Source organism: Centruroides vittatus, unplaced genomic scaffold (assembly GCF_030686945.1).
Source record: "Centruroides vittatus isolate TY-2023 unplaced genomic scaffold, ASM3068694v2 contig_766, whole genome shotgun sequence".
NCBI lineage: Eukaryota > Metazoa > Arthropoda > Arachnida > Scorpiones > Buthidae > Centruroides > Centruroides vittatus.
Window position 1 is genome coordinate 642147 of NW_027122495.1, and position 15718 is coordinate 657864.

General features: G+C 29.3%; 1 protein-coding gene across 2 annotated transcripts in view; it reads right to left on the reverse strand.

Annotated features, from left to right (window-relative positions):
* The window catches only part of LOC136981503 (dnaJ homolog subfamily C member 5-like), a 37256-nt gene that overhangs the window by 13524 nt on the left and 8014 nt on the right, over positions 1-15718 (reverse strand). The window lies entirely within an intron of this gene.

The following is a 15718-nucleotide window of genomic DNA, read 5'->3' on the forward strand; positions in this document are numbered from 1 at the left end:
CATATAAAAAGCTATATATCCCTACCACGCGAAGAGAGAGAGAGCTCACATAAATGGGTTCCATACCTCTTCGACATTCAGTATTTCCAATATTCTGTCGGTCACAAGGATCGATAATTCTTTTAAAGGGAAGGATCGATAACTCGAGGCACAACGTAAAATATTCCCTTAGGCACAAAGGACAAAATGGACTAGATCGTGACTTGATCTAGGTCGATGATGGACTCCCGTGAGGGGAGGGGAGGGAAGGAAGCATCTTATATAGCTTTTTGCTGGGAAAGTTGGTCACGTGCATGTGCTTAGGCCATAGGTGTTCCAGGATTGGAAACAATACGGCAAATTCGGGTACTAACTATAAACTTAAGTTGCAAGATGATCTGTACTCAGCGTAAGAACAATGGATAGTTGACAGTTATACGGCTGGGGACGCATATTTTCTCATACAGGACCTTTTTTAAGCAGGATGTTTATAATAGGAAAATTTTTAATTCAATATAGGGAACAATTTATTATAATTCGGATTATATCCGGATATAAGAAAGGGGTAATTATTAATTCGGATATAATTTATTAAAACTTTACGTTCAAGGGGATTTCCAGATCTCACACATATATACAGGTATCCCTCATATAACATGGCACTTGTACAAAATGATTTTGCTCTAACACAGTTGGAAAATTGGAGATGAAAGGAAGTTTGGGAATGCTGAATTATGAAAGATTAAAGTTAATTTCCTATAGTATAAAGCAGGCATGTCAAAGACAAGGCCTGCGACATGAATTCAATAATGCTTAATAATATTTATTTATATTTTATCATCATCTTGATACCAAAGTAAATGTGATGTTTTGTACTTAAACAAATAATACTTAATAAGCAAAATTGTTGAACTCAATAATAATTATTATTATTGTTTTTATTTTTATTTATTCATATTACTTAAAGTTATTTATTTTATTTGATTTAGTTTTGTTTAATTTTTTGTTTAAAGATGAAATAAAGAAAACAATGTAAAGTCCATCTTCTCAAGACCATTTATTACATAATTTGCACTATTTTGCATATAAAATGAATGAGTGTTTTCGAAATATTAGTAAATTACAGTTTGTTCTTGTACTTTGAGTTTTGCAATCCTTATTTTTGGATCAGTTTACAGGAATGTAAATTGGCCGAAAATGTTTGTTCTGTGACTAAAGTTTTTGCTGGAAAAGCACAAATGTGTTTTTTTTTTTTTAAATTTATTGTCAAATCTCAGGTTATTAAAAGAGTTTTTTGAGTTGGCTACTTTTGGGCTATTTTTCAGAAAATTTTTGGCTACAAAAGGTAAAAACATCTGGCCCACTGTCATAAGTTTTTATGTATGTATATATACACAATATATATACAGAGTGGTTATAATTAAAGTTAAGCTACTCAGACCTGTCTTGAGCCCATTTTCGTGGATGTATTTTTGATGAAACTTGGTATATATGTTATATGGACCATGGAGAAAAGGAAAATGCAAATAAAATATTTAGTTCAAATTTTTACCACTAGGTGAAAAAATGGCACATTAAGAACAAGAAATACAAAATAGAAACACCAAAAGGTTTTTATTCAGAATATTTGTTCAATGTGCAATCCATTTGCATCAATTACATGTTCAAAATTCCTTACAGCAAGGCATTTTGAACAGGTTTCTGGTGAGAGCCTTATTAACGACAACTTTCAAGAACTGGCAGAACAAGGAATTTCTCTACAGATTTCCTTAGTAAAGTTTGGTAATGATAACCGAAATCGTTGATCAAATTGTAGCGAATGATCCAGATTTTGAAAAAAGTGGAAAAGCAAAACGAGGCGTTTTGGATGCAATCTTAAGAATTTCAGAAGAGCCAGGACCTTCATCACAAAAAATGAACTTTCCATTTGATGATCAATAGGGCGTTTCCCACGTCAAATATTGTATTCTAAATTGAAAGTGCTTGTGGAAAAAGGACATACTAAGTACAACGCCAATCTCAGTGTTTTTCTTCAATTTAGAAGAACTTTCCATTTCTGTGTGCATATGTTAATGTGTTATTTAACATATATTATTATGCAAATTAATATAAAAATAACCTAAAATTGAAGTAAAATCTGTTTATTTTTGGTTGCATCTTCACCTATCCCTACTTACTCTACGTTAAAGTGACCTTGTTTAATGCTGTTTCACTTAGTGCTTTGTCGTCCAGGAACGTATCCCCCATGTTAAGTAGGGTCTTACTGTATTGTTATTGAAAAGTGAATAGATCTGTGGGAACCTTTGTCTTTACATCTATTAAGCATACAAACAAGATAAATAATGATAGGGTAGCATCAAGTCAAAAAGGCTTCCTAAATGTAACAGAAGTAAAATTATTTCAGAACCATTTTTCATGTGGAAAACTATGGTACAGTACATTATATTCAATAATAAATATATAAACCATTAATCCACACTGTCAAAACATTTTTTTAAAACACAATCTATGGATTTATGAGCAAATAAAAACAGTGCATCTGAAAGTGGATTAAGAGCTATTTTTTTTGTTTTGCTAACTTTCAGTCTTGCATTGATTATAGATTATCCATTTGGCTTATGGCTGCTCTTTCCTTTTAGGTAAGTCTGCTAGAGCTCTTGATAAAATTTATCTTTTAATAAATTATGCAAACTTATCATATACTCAAAACCCTAGCTTTACCAAGATTAGATTAGGTTTTTCTTCATTTTTTGAGCATATCAAATATTTTGATTGCTTACTTTAAATTTTTTAATGGCTTTATTATGATTGGTTTCTTTTATGTACTCCACTGAAATGACTTTCATCTTGTGTGTTTACTCTATTTTTTTGTTTGAGTGTATCTCAAAGATCTTTTTTTTTTATATTGTTTCTCAAAATTTAAATATTTTGATCATCTTTTTTATTTTTTATTTTTCATGTTTTAAATTAAAATATAAAAACACATTAATTACTAACTAAATATCATACTCAGCTCTTTAAAATACTTAATGAATCATCAAACACCTGATGCTGAGAAATGTTTATTAAATAAACATTTCTCAGCATCAGATGATTCATTAAGCACATTAATTACATAAAATTAAAAATTATACAATATGTTTATTTTATGTATCAGGTCAGTCCATAAGTTCGTGTGTATTTTTATCTACAAAAAAAGCAGCAAAAAATTTTAATTAAATTTTATTTCAATCTATAATGTATTCACCATTATTTTGTACAATTTCTTGCCATCTTGATGGTAGCTTTTTAATCCCGTCTTCATAAAATGATTTCGGTTTTGAATCAAAATATTCAGAAAGCCATTTTTACATTGTTCTCATCCTCAAAAGTTTTCCCTTTTAAAAAATTCTGCAAACTGCGAAAAAGATGATAATCACTGGGAGCAATATCTGGCGAATATGGTGGATGAAGTAAAATTTCCCAGTTGTAGCTTTCAAGTTTCTGTACAGTTATATTTGCAGCGTGTGGTCTGGCATTGTTATGCTGCAAGAGAACCTGCTTTCTGTTCACTAACGACAGTCGATTTTTTCAATTTTTCATTTAAATGCTCTAATTGTTCACAATACATTTGAGCTGTAATTGTTTGATTAGGTTCTAACAGCTCAAAGTGAATTACACCTGACAGATCCTACCAAACAGACAAAAGAATTTTTTTTGGATGCAACCCACCTTTTGCAGTTGGTTTTCGCTGCTTGTCGCAATCCATCCATTGTCTTTTTCTCGTCACATTATTATAGAGGATCCATTTTTCGTCTCTAGTAACCAGCCTACCAAGAAAAGGTTCTAAAGCAATACGGGATAAAAGAGACGTGCAAATGTTTACACGTTGTCGTCGGTTAGCTATTGACAGTTCGTGTGGTATCCATTTTCCTAGCTTTGAAACTTTTCCGATTTGTTGTAGGTGTGTATAAACAGTTCCGTGGGATGAATTTAAACATTCCACAATTTCATCAACTGTTAAAGATTGTTCTGCTTCAACTAGTGCAGAGAGAGCATCATCAAAGTCAACGGGTCTTCCAGTACAAGCCTTATCCTCCACACTAAAATCATTGTTTCTAAATCTTTCAAACCACTTCTGCACAGTCCTTGCACTAATTACAATTTGATTATGTACAGTATTTGACTGCATTTGTAGCATTCTCACCACTTAAAAATAAAAAGTATAAAACATGTCTTTTGTATTCGTTGGTTACTTCCATTTTAACAAAAATAAACAACTGAAATGTTCACAATTCTGAACAGTATTATATGAATGAGATCCAATTTAACACTTCAGTGTAAAAATGATCACATTAGACTGACATTTTTTAACAGCAAAACAAGATTTTTCTCAAGGTCATAAAAATGCGCATGAACTTATGGACTGACCTGATATATTTGTTAATTTTTTGGGATGGATATCAACTGTCCTTCAGAACTTTTCCATTTATTTGTAAAAATAAGTACAGTCAAACCTGTTTTTATGCGGGGGATAGGGACCGCATTAAAAAAGACGCATTAAAAAAAAAATCGCACGAAACTTCACGAATGGCTGTAAAAAAATAGTTTTCGCAACACAATTAAAAAATATTTTTTTTATGCGGTCAACAGGGACCGCATAAAAAAAGTCTCACATAGAAAATAACTCAAAACCGTACGAAATAGAATTTATTGACAACAGATGTCAGCACTTGACTGCATCGTCTGGTCTATCGTCTGTTTTACATATTTTTGTCTAGGTGGTGTTTTGTTGACTTAAAAAGTAAATTATTTCATTTTTTGCATATTCATGCAATAATATTACTGTAATAAGTGCATTTATGCTATAATAAGTTTATTTAGCTATAATAAGTCAACGTGAGACATGACGAATCGCACGAAACTAGTCGCCAACTATACCGCACAAATAAAAAATCGCACAAAAAAAACCGCATAAATTAAAAATTCGCATTAAAAAAATCGCACAAATAAAAATCGCACATAAAAAGAGCGCATAAAAACAGGTTTGACTGTAAATAAAAATTATAGTATTAATAATAATAATAAAAAACTTGAAGCCTGTTTGACAAAAATTTATTTACTTGGTTTAACACACTTTTTTAATGTCTGAACCCATAAAATCAGAATTTTTACCAATTTTAGTCTTATTTAATTCAGTAATTGTCATCAGTATAAGCAAGTCACAAAGTAATATACAATAAAATCTGCTTATTGTAATAACTATTAGAATTTTTTTAATGTAACCTAAACCAATACATGAAAAATAAAATATAAAACAAAAACTACTTAATTAAAACATTGGGGGAATAAACAAATATAGCAAGATTGACTTTTTCTAATATTATTTCAATTAAGCAATTTATGTTTTTATTTAATTATACATTTAATTAATTATAAAAAAAAATTAATGGAAAAATTCATTAAATATTGAATAAGAAGTTCCTACTGATTTGTTAAAACTTTTTACTCAAGTTACTACTTTAGAGATAGAAACACATCACTTTTATTGAATTTGAATATTAATCAGATTATTTGAGATCTTATATGTACGAGTATCCCGAATAGTTAGTAAACTTAATTACCTTGCATAACTTTAGTTAATAATTTATTTCAATATATTAATAAAGTAAAACAAAAAAACACCAATTTACTAAATTTTAAGAAATGAAACTTCAATTTTGACTCGAAGTTTTAAAGCAACTTTTTTTTTTTTAAATGTAATCTTATCTCAACTAAAATAGATTAATAAATATTTATTCTCATCTCATCTAATGCAGATTTTTATTTAATAAAATAAGAATTTGAAAATGTTCAGGATCAGTCTGCTCCTTTATGCATCACAAATTAAACCATAGGTGCTAAACGGGTCTATTATGTGTATGCAATGGCAGATACAATATCATTGACATGAAAAAAGTTAATTTATTTGTTTCAAACTTTATAAATGTTTTTTAAAACATTCTGATGGCAATTACAATGGTGTGATATCAGAAATATTCAAAATATTTGAAGTTATTTTTTATTGACTTCCCAGTATTCCAGTCTTTGTGTATAGTATTTGTCCAGCTGTACTTTAAATCCTGTTTTGGTAAGTGATGCTTATATTAGTCAACATTTAATAGGAATTGATATGAGAAAAGTGCACTGTAGTTGCAGTAATATGTCATTGCTATTTATTAAATCAGAATAAAAAGTAACATTTATGAAACCATGTGTAATCATATTATAAATAGTTTAAAACATAAAATATTTATTACGTTATCAGTTCCAGATATGAACAGCATATTTGAGGTGATATCAAAAGATAAAAAATGTAATAGATAATACATAAAATTTATTTAATTTTGTTTTAAAAAACATTGTAACAATTATATTCATATTACATCATTGTTTATTGCGATATAGTGAATCAACAAACAACTTTTATGACTATCAGTCAAGACATATCATTATTTCACATATTTATCAGTTCAAGTGAAACTTTAAAGATCACTTGCATTTAGATAGTGTTGCTTATGTAATGTAACTTGGCAAAACATTCATTTATTTCTTACTGTTAAACATAGTAAATTATATCTATACAAAACAATACATTATAATTAAATACTACTATTAAATTAACTTTCTTATTTTATCTCGTGGAGAGTAAACCAGAAGGAATAATTTCATGTTAGCCATGATATAAAGAAATTCTTTAATTCTAACATGTGCAATTAAATGGTTGGGATTCTAAAGCATTAAGATTCAAAATGAAAATTGTTCTAGAAAACAGCTTTCATTCTTATTTTTAAATTGTAATAGTTTTTTATCCCAAGGAATGACGTTTAAAACAACCAAAAATGTTAGAAAAATTAAATTTGTACTGCATTTAAAGATATGAGAGGTTGTTTTTGTAGTTGGAAAATACAAAACAAATTCAAATAACTGCATTGAAATCAGGATTTAAATTTTAAAAATCAAAATAAATTTTAACATTTATTTTTTTTTACAAAGCGTTGGAGAGAATTGTACTTGGGGCAGATAAGGAACATAATTCTATATGGTTGCAAGTTTTAATATGAAAATGCAGTTTTGCATGCATTGTTAAGTCTTAATACAAATATTATTTCTGGCAGAAGCTATTTTCAGGTTTCTCAGGCTAAACAATAATTTTATCATGTTCCATAATTGTCTTCAGACTAGGATAATTAGTGCTATTCTTGTTCTGTATCTTACATCACTTTGATGTTCTGCAATGTATTTGATTAAATTTCTTTTTGTTGCTCCAATATATAGCAAAGATCTGCTTTCAGAGTTTTCTAGAGCAAGGGTGGGCAACCTTTTTTATAACATGGGCCAGAATAAATTTATGTTTTTCCATGGACCATAGTAGTTAATTGACGCCTTCTTATGACCTGTAAGTTTTTAGTCTGCAAATGTGAAATAAATAAAAAAAGAAGTTACTTGCAGTATTACATTTATTTCTCTTATTGTTTTCAAAAAATTACAAAGAATTGGAAAAATAACTATTAATTAGTTAGTTATTTTTCCAATTTAATAATCTATTAAAGTTCTCGCAGGCCAGATAGAAACTTTTCTTGGGCTGTAGCTGGATTGTGGGCTGGGGGTTGCCCACTGTTGTTATAGAGTAGTGGTTGGCAACCGGTGGTTCGTGGACCATTGATGCTCTGCGAGAAAATTTGGGTGGTCCTTGGAGAAATTTGGACATTGATCAACTGAAGGTTAGGCAAAGTATTACAAAAGAAATGCAAAATGCTTAGTTGCTTTTTTCACTCATTGGGGGTTTTTATTCGAATCTAAAACCAAATACGAAGTGACTTATCAATAAATAATGAACAATAAACAATATTGTGAGTGTGATTGTTGTCCTTCATGGAAAGTGCTAAGAATCCATAAACTTATTTGAAACAAGCAGCAATGAACTTTAGACTAGCATTAATTTGTTATAATTAAACAAGTGGGCTACATATTAATATAGTAAAATTGAACTTTTATGATCATTATTCTACAGATTTTGTATGGTTTAAAAAAATTCATGATAGTGGTCTGCAGAATTCAAAATTGTAAGTTCAGTGGTCCGTGAGGTCCACTGAACTCACAATTTTGCCAGAAGGGTTGCCAACCACTTCTAGAGGAATTTCCTGTTCTAGAGGAATTGCCATACATTCCCATTCTTTGTTTTCCCCATCTATCCCTATCATTGCAACACAATTTAAGTAAGGTGGTGGTGATGTTACTGGTAATCGGAGAGGAATGTTTTCATATAATTTTAATAATTTATATGCCATATTTCCTGAAAAGATTGTAGGAATGGAAGAAAAATGCAATTTATAATCTGGTACTAAAGCACTTGGAAGATAGATCTGATGTTTAATTTTGTTGTTTAAATAATTAATGGTTTTTTCTACTTTAAAATTATAGTGTTCTGAATAACTTAACTCTGGCCGAAAGGGAGACTCATGAGGTATGATGCAGAATTCACTGATTTTGATTAAAAACTCTTATTTTTTAATGCATACAGTAATGGGTATCTGCAGATAGGGCCAAACATAACACTAGTCCCCAGGATCAAGAAAAACATTCCAAAAATTAAAATTGTGGAATATTTTTCTTCAACCATGGGATGCTTTGTCTTTTTGTGTTGGTGCAATACCGTATTCTACAATTTACTCGTGAAAAATCTCAAAAAATAAATAAGTAAAAATTTATTGATGTGATTATGTGTCTTCCAAGCCCTGGAAAATTTTCTGTGAATGCCCATGTTTACTTGAATTGTCTCATAACTCATGCCAAGAAGAGAAAGTACAGTAGAGCATCGTTTATCTGAAAGCCGGTCAACCGAAACGTTGGTTAACTGAAAGCTTTCCAGTCGGACTGTGTCGTGCCAAATCAAATGTTTTTGATACTAGATTAATTTCTAAAGTATAATTTTTTGTTTTTATATTTTTCAATATATTTACTTTGTTTGAAAAAAGAAAGAAATAATTTTTAACGATACAATAGGCTCAATTATTATTATAAAAATTTTCATTAGGCTTAAAATCGACGAAACTTCAACAAGAAGCGGCACGCAACGGAGAAAAATTTCAACATCAGATAGGTTAATATATTTTTTCGTACATAATCAGTTATCCGAACAACCCCAGTTCCCAATTGATTTGGATAAACGTTGCTCTACTGTACTTTTAAAGAATCTCTTTGTACCCTGAATAATGTGAAATTATTCCTTTTGATTATAATTAAATGCTTAATCTAAACAACATTCTATAAACTTTTTCGAATATAAATATTTCATAAAAGAATATATTAAAAAAACAAACTGAGTTATTATGAATAAGCAAGTTTTATTTCAAATTCCTCTTCATCAGTAAACAGCAACTCTGTTTACCAAATAACAAGTCAAATGTAATGAAACTTGCATAACATTAAAAATATTACATTATATTTTATTACATTATTTACGTCGTTATTGTATTTGTTCATTTAGTGTGTGTGTTTTATTTTATTATTTATTTGTTAATTTATCCAGTATTTTGGTTTCAAATTTAAATTGGTTCGAATGTTCCGACATTTAAATATTTAGTTAAAATACATTCGAGAATACTTGCATCTGAAGATGGCCTATCATATTAGGTCAAAAATGTTAATGTTTCTTTAATAAACATTTTCTCAGCATCAGGTGATTGGATGATTTATTATTAAAAATAAATTTATTTAGTTTATATTAAATAAATTTTGATTTCAGTGTGAAATAATCTATTATTTTTAATTTAAGAAACAAGTTTTTATGTTCACAAATAATTTCCCCCCACATTTCTGAGCTTTAATTCAGAAATGCAGGAAAAAGTCAGGTTTGCTTTAAATTCAACATGCTACTTATTTTGGCTAGTTTTTAGTCAGTCTTTGAAAGTCTATATATATAATGAAAATTGTTTATCCCATAATAATGGCAATCTAATCAAACATTCATCAACATTCCTGATGATGACTCACAATAACTTAAAGCACTTGAGTACAACAGTGTCCTACAAACTCCAGTTAATGTGGACTGAGGTGACAAGTTTTATGGCGTAGCAATAATGCTAGTCTATATATAACTCCTTTATGAAAATTCCCTATGTGAAAAGTCATATACATATTAACTACATACCAATTGTAACTATTTCCTAATTGCAAAAGCCTTACTGTCCTTAAATTTTAATATTATTGTTAATTGTCTACTTAGACTTTACTTATTAATAGGACATAGAATAAGTAATGTCCAAGTAGACAATTAACAATAATATTGTAACTATTTCCATTTGTAATTAAATTTTAATTTAAAAAATATTGGCTATTCAGTGACAGTTTTGAAAAAGTACTATTCTTCATTAGGACAAGGAACTGATGCCACATCATCATCAAGATTAACCAGCAAACAACAATATCTTATTTGATCCTAGTGTTAAGTTAGAGGTAATGAGGAAAAACGGCAAAACTGTATTTAGGACAAGACAATGTCTCGAAGACTACTACTAAGCGGAATCACTTTGATCCTCAAGGCGGGTCTGTGATGTTCTCATTCTCCAATCTTCTTTGATATTGTTGGTTTCGAGCGCGATCTTTCAAACTTCGCCGACTTTGGTCATGGCCACCACCATGACCACGAGGCATTTTTGGTGAAATTAACCTATCCAATTTCGAAATTTCTCTCCGTTGATTGTCGCCCTGGGTTGAATTCGATGCCTAACAAAAATTTCCCGTTTTAGAAAAAATAATCCTGGCTATCATATCATCCGAAATTATATTTTATTTTGCACAAACAATATATATATATTAAAAATGTAAAAAGAAAAATTATATTTTGGAAGTTAGTTTTAAAATAAAATTATAACAACTAGCACCATCTATTTGAAAAATGTTTCAATGCTGAAACGAGATATCTTGGGTCAATTAGTCAAGGTCAGCATGTGGCAATTAGAGATATGTTGGGAATAACACGGGACAGGTAAATGGGTTTTTTTCAAAGATTCGTTTGTCAAAATTTGATTTCTCATTTTGAACTTCCCAATGCATGCATTTGTCAAAATTCAATTTCACAACATTCGCATTTCCAACTTCCCAACGAGCAATGCATGCACAAATCTCTCACTATTGCCTGTTTGTAGAGTGTGTCGCCATTTTGTATTTTATTTTGACTCTGTTCTTGGTCCCCTGACTACCTACAAGTCTGGTTTTTTTATGCACGCTTGATTTGGGCACTTAATACTCTCTGACAAATTGCAACTCCCGACATGCACTTTTTCATACCTCTAAGCTGGTTACCTGGCAGGCAGTACGATTTTATAAACAAGACAGTCTTGTCAAAAATTAGATGCATTTTTGTTTTTTTGAATGACATGATAAGTTTTAGTGTGAGATCCAAAGAACCATAATTGTTTTGAAGTGTCTAAATTAATGTAGCATTTAATAATTTAATGATAAGATTATTTTTTAAGTCTTGAGTCACAAAAGGACTTCTTTCATTTTTGAGGGAAGTTCCTGTCAAAATTTTGATAACAATTCAACAAGGAAGATCCTTGTTGTTTCTCTCCTTGGGTGATCTAAACTGTCCCTAATGATTGAACAATTGAAATAAAATAAATAGTGCCAACCATGATAGAATAGCATACAAAAATCAGTTGAGACCTTCATCCCACTGAAAATTCCCCGCTTACACAGAAACAAAAGAATCTCTCTCCAGAAGAAAAAGAGAAGAATTAGAAAAACATTTAGAGAAAATATTAAATAATGTAAACTCTCTCTCAGAAATAAAAAAGGATTCGATAGTTAAAGTATAGTTTTGTTGTTTCAAATAATAGTAATAAAAAAAAGTTATTTTGATACTTAGGAATTAGAAAATATGTATCCCACAAGATTAAATGAATACACAAAGTATAAAAATTGTGTGTTAAGATTTATTTTATAAATTTTATTTTTATAATCCTGAAGATTTATGTTATTTTCTCATTAATAAATCTAATTTTACTTATTCTAGACAAATTTTTATATTTTCTTTTTCCAAACTCCATCTCTCTCTTAAGGTTGGACTATCCCTTTTAAAATCCAGAACAGTAAATGTGAGTTAAGATGCATAGTTTATTATCCTAACTAGTGTCGGGAATCCTGAGTTTTTGTTAAAAATTTTATAAATGACTATCCTGACATGAGATGGGTTGACCAGAACCCTGGAAATTCACAACAGTATGTCAAAGTATTGAGAATCAAGTTTCCAGGATTCTATTATACTTATATTTTGTTTTCTGCTACTTTTTTCCTTCTTATCATAAAAACATTAATCTAAATATATAAAATTACTTGTCCTGACTGATTCATCATCGCCCAGAGCAAACTGCTGAACCTAGAGGTGAAATTTGGTACACAGGGTATGTCATGAAAACGCACACTAAGAAAAGATTTTCGAAATTCCTCCCCACAGGGGAGAGGGAGAGCATTAAGGCTTAACCAAAAGAATGGCTTCTACTGTACTATTTTAGATGCAATTTTTTGTTTTTAACTACATTTAGTCTTTATTGAGTTTTAAACTGATAACATTTCAGACATTGCTATAAATATTTTTATATATTTCAATTTTTTAACCAAATGTTCGAACTGTTTTAAATTTGAATTTGTTATTGCATATTGGTTTGATTATAGAATGATTCTAAATTTTCCAAAAAATTGATCAAATTGAAAACAGTTCGTTTGACTTTCAACAATTCTCATCATTCTCAGCAGTGGGCGTTCTTTAACAATTAGGCCTACTATAGTTGTTGAAATACTGAATATAAAATGGGGTTTGCTTGCAAAATCCGCACGGGCAAAGTCGCAGGTAGCAGCTAGTCATAACATAACATTATTTTCATTTTTGTAGTAAAAATTTATATTATTTCTTCTTTATTCTTTGTTAATTATATTTTAAATGTACTTTTAATGTTTATTACTATCTAATAAATTATTTTCAACTATATTTCTAATTATACAATTCCATCTCCTAAAAGTATATTTTTTAAAAATAGTCAGGTCTTAAATTTGGAATAATATATTATTTAAAATGTGAAATGATTACCAATTTTATAACATTTTTTTATAAATCTAAAAATAGTATTCCAAACTCATATCTTAAACTTTAGACTTTTTCCCCCTACATTCTGATAATTTAAAATAAAAAAATATGTATAATATATAGACACATTTAATTCTTTCGTGCTTTTCATTAAATTATAATACTTTATATTTAAAATTAAATATAAAGAAAACTTAAGCATTTAAAATTATATACAGTAATTTTAATTTATTTAATTATAATATAAATCTTTTAATACAATAATATCCTATTTTGCCATGAATCACAAATGAAGTTAATTTCTATGACTAAGACTTTATATGTGATTACATGACTAAATCACATGATGTTATACAAAACTTACTGAATAAAGCTACTTATCACATGAAGTAACAATAAAATCATAAATTATAAATAATTTTTTTTAGTGATACAACTTGTATTTTTCAGTAATATAAAAGTTTACATACAGGAATGTATTACATATTAATAGACAATACGTAAAAATATAAAGAAATTCATTAACTGGCAATGTGCTTTTAAGCATAAATGAATATACAATAATTTTGTGAACAAAAGCATCACTAGACTATTACTGAATAGAAAATAAAGCCATTACTTATGTATGTATGTATGTATGTATGTATATAGTGTGCAAAACTTGGCACCATTTTGACCATTAAAATTCTCACACTATTTTATATAGATATCAAAATATAGTTATTTAACTAATGTTTTCAGCTCATTTGATCTAGCCATTGTTTAACAGAATATGACATTCTATTGCTGAAGTTTAAAATTACTTTTTAAAACAATGTATAGAATTAAATACACATGATAAATGTATATAGCTTCTGCCTCACACTCAGCCTTATAGGAAACAGCAGTCTACATTGTTTAATTAATATCAGTATGTGCCATGAACAATATCTTTTTGCCATGCCCACTGCATCAAGTAATATCTCCTCCTTTATTATCTTTTAAATGGTGATAATTCTATTAACTTGTTCACAATAGTATTAATTTAAATATAAAATACTTGACTGATTAAGTATATCTTCTGACTGATTTTTCCACAGTATAGACAAGTGCAGTATAAATTAAATTTGGCACTTCACGTAAATCTAGATTCACAATTCTCCTTGGCCAAACTATTGATCAAAGAAGACACAGATGGCATGCTGCCACACTAAATCATTAGAGTGAGACATCTGCAAAATCAGTACTTTGAAGATAAGGTTAGGGCCAGAATCTTCATATAAACGGATAAAGAAAATATGTATTTAATATGCAAAAAAGTTAAATGATTCATTTCTAATAAATTAATTCATATACCAGTTTTACTTAAATAATAACTATGGCTACTATTTTAAACTACATATTTTCTTTGCAGTTATTACTAGGGTTGCCACCTATCCGGGTTTGACCTGGAGACTCCGGGATTCAGTGAGTTATCTCTGGGCTCTGGGGTTAGTTAATATTTCTCCGGGTTGTGCAAGTTGAAATGAATATGTACAAAATTATGTGCAAACCGTCGCGTATATTTCTTTCCCCGTGTACCGAATTACTAACGTGGTGGTCGTTAGCTTAAAGACATAACGTCTATAACTGGCATAGGCACAGTGCTGCTGCATGCTATGTAGCTGTACTCTCTCTTGTGACTGTTCTGCCAAGAGATGCCTATTGAGAGCAACATGTTATAGCCTACATAGGTGACAGTTTAATAATCAGTGTTTGTGTTGGTTGAAGATTAATAGTAAGTTATAGTATATAGTTAGAATCAGACTCAAGCAGGTTAAACAGGTTACATAACAAATGGTCTGTTGGACCCTCAAAAAAATTTTTTTTTATTTTTGGATGTTTTTTAAGTCTCCAAATTTTTTCAAAAATTTTTACCCGCACAAAAAAATTTTATTGTGATTTTAATGACACACGATTAACGCTTAATTGTTTTTTATGGGATTTTTTTTATCAAATTTCATTTATCGTTCTAAAGTTCTAGAGCATGGATATTACTTTGATAAAGTTATTTAAAGCTACTTTCTAATGTCAAAAACGACATCCAATAGTTAAAATGTATTAATTAAAAAAATTAATTATATATATGTTTAATTAAGTCAGGGGGACGGAAATCGCTCCAGAAATCGGAAGTCGTCTCCGGGCGAGACTAAGTTATGAGGTGGCAACCCTAGTTATTACACGAGGACAGTCATTATTTTCTTTGCATATATTTATTGAAAATTATTTATTCAGGCATATTATAATTAAAAATACCCTAGCTTAACACACAATATTTGATGCATTCAATATCAAAGTATGTGGAGTATAGATACAGAATAATAATAAACAAAACTTATTCTTACAACACATTAAAATAATGTTTAAATTCAAAACTTGGAATCTAGGTTACTTACTTTTTAGTTTAATATGATGTAGTGAAAACTTAAATATTTACTATTAACCCCAAATGGTTGTGAAACATTTCAAGAAGTTACCACTATAGTTATTCTTATTTCCCTGAACAGTTACTTGCCAATCTTCCATCACTACTTTTTTCACAGCACTAATCTTATTATATAATTGAGATGGGCTGATTGATGATGATAATATTAAGCACAGAGTCCAAACAGTTAG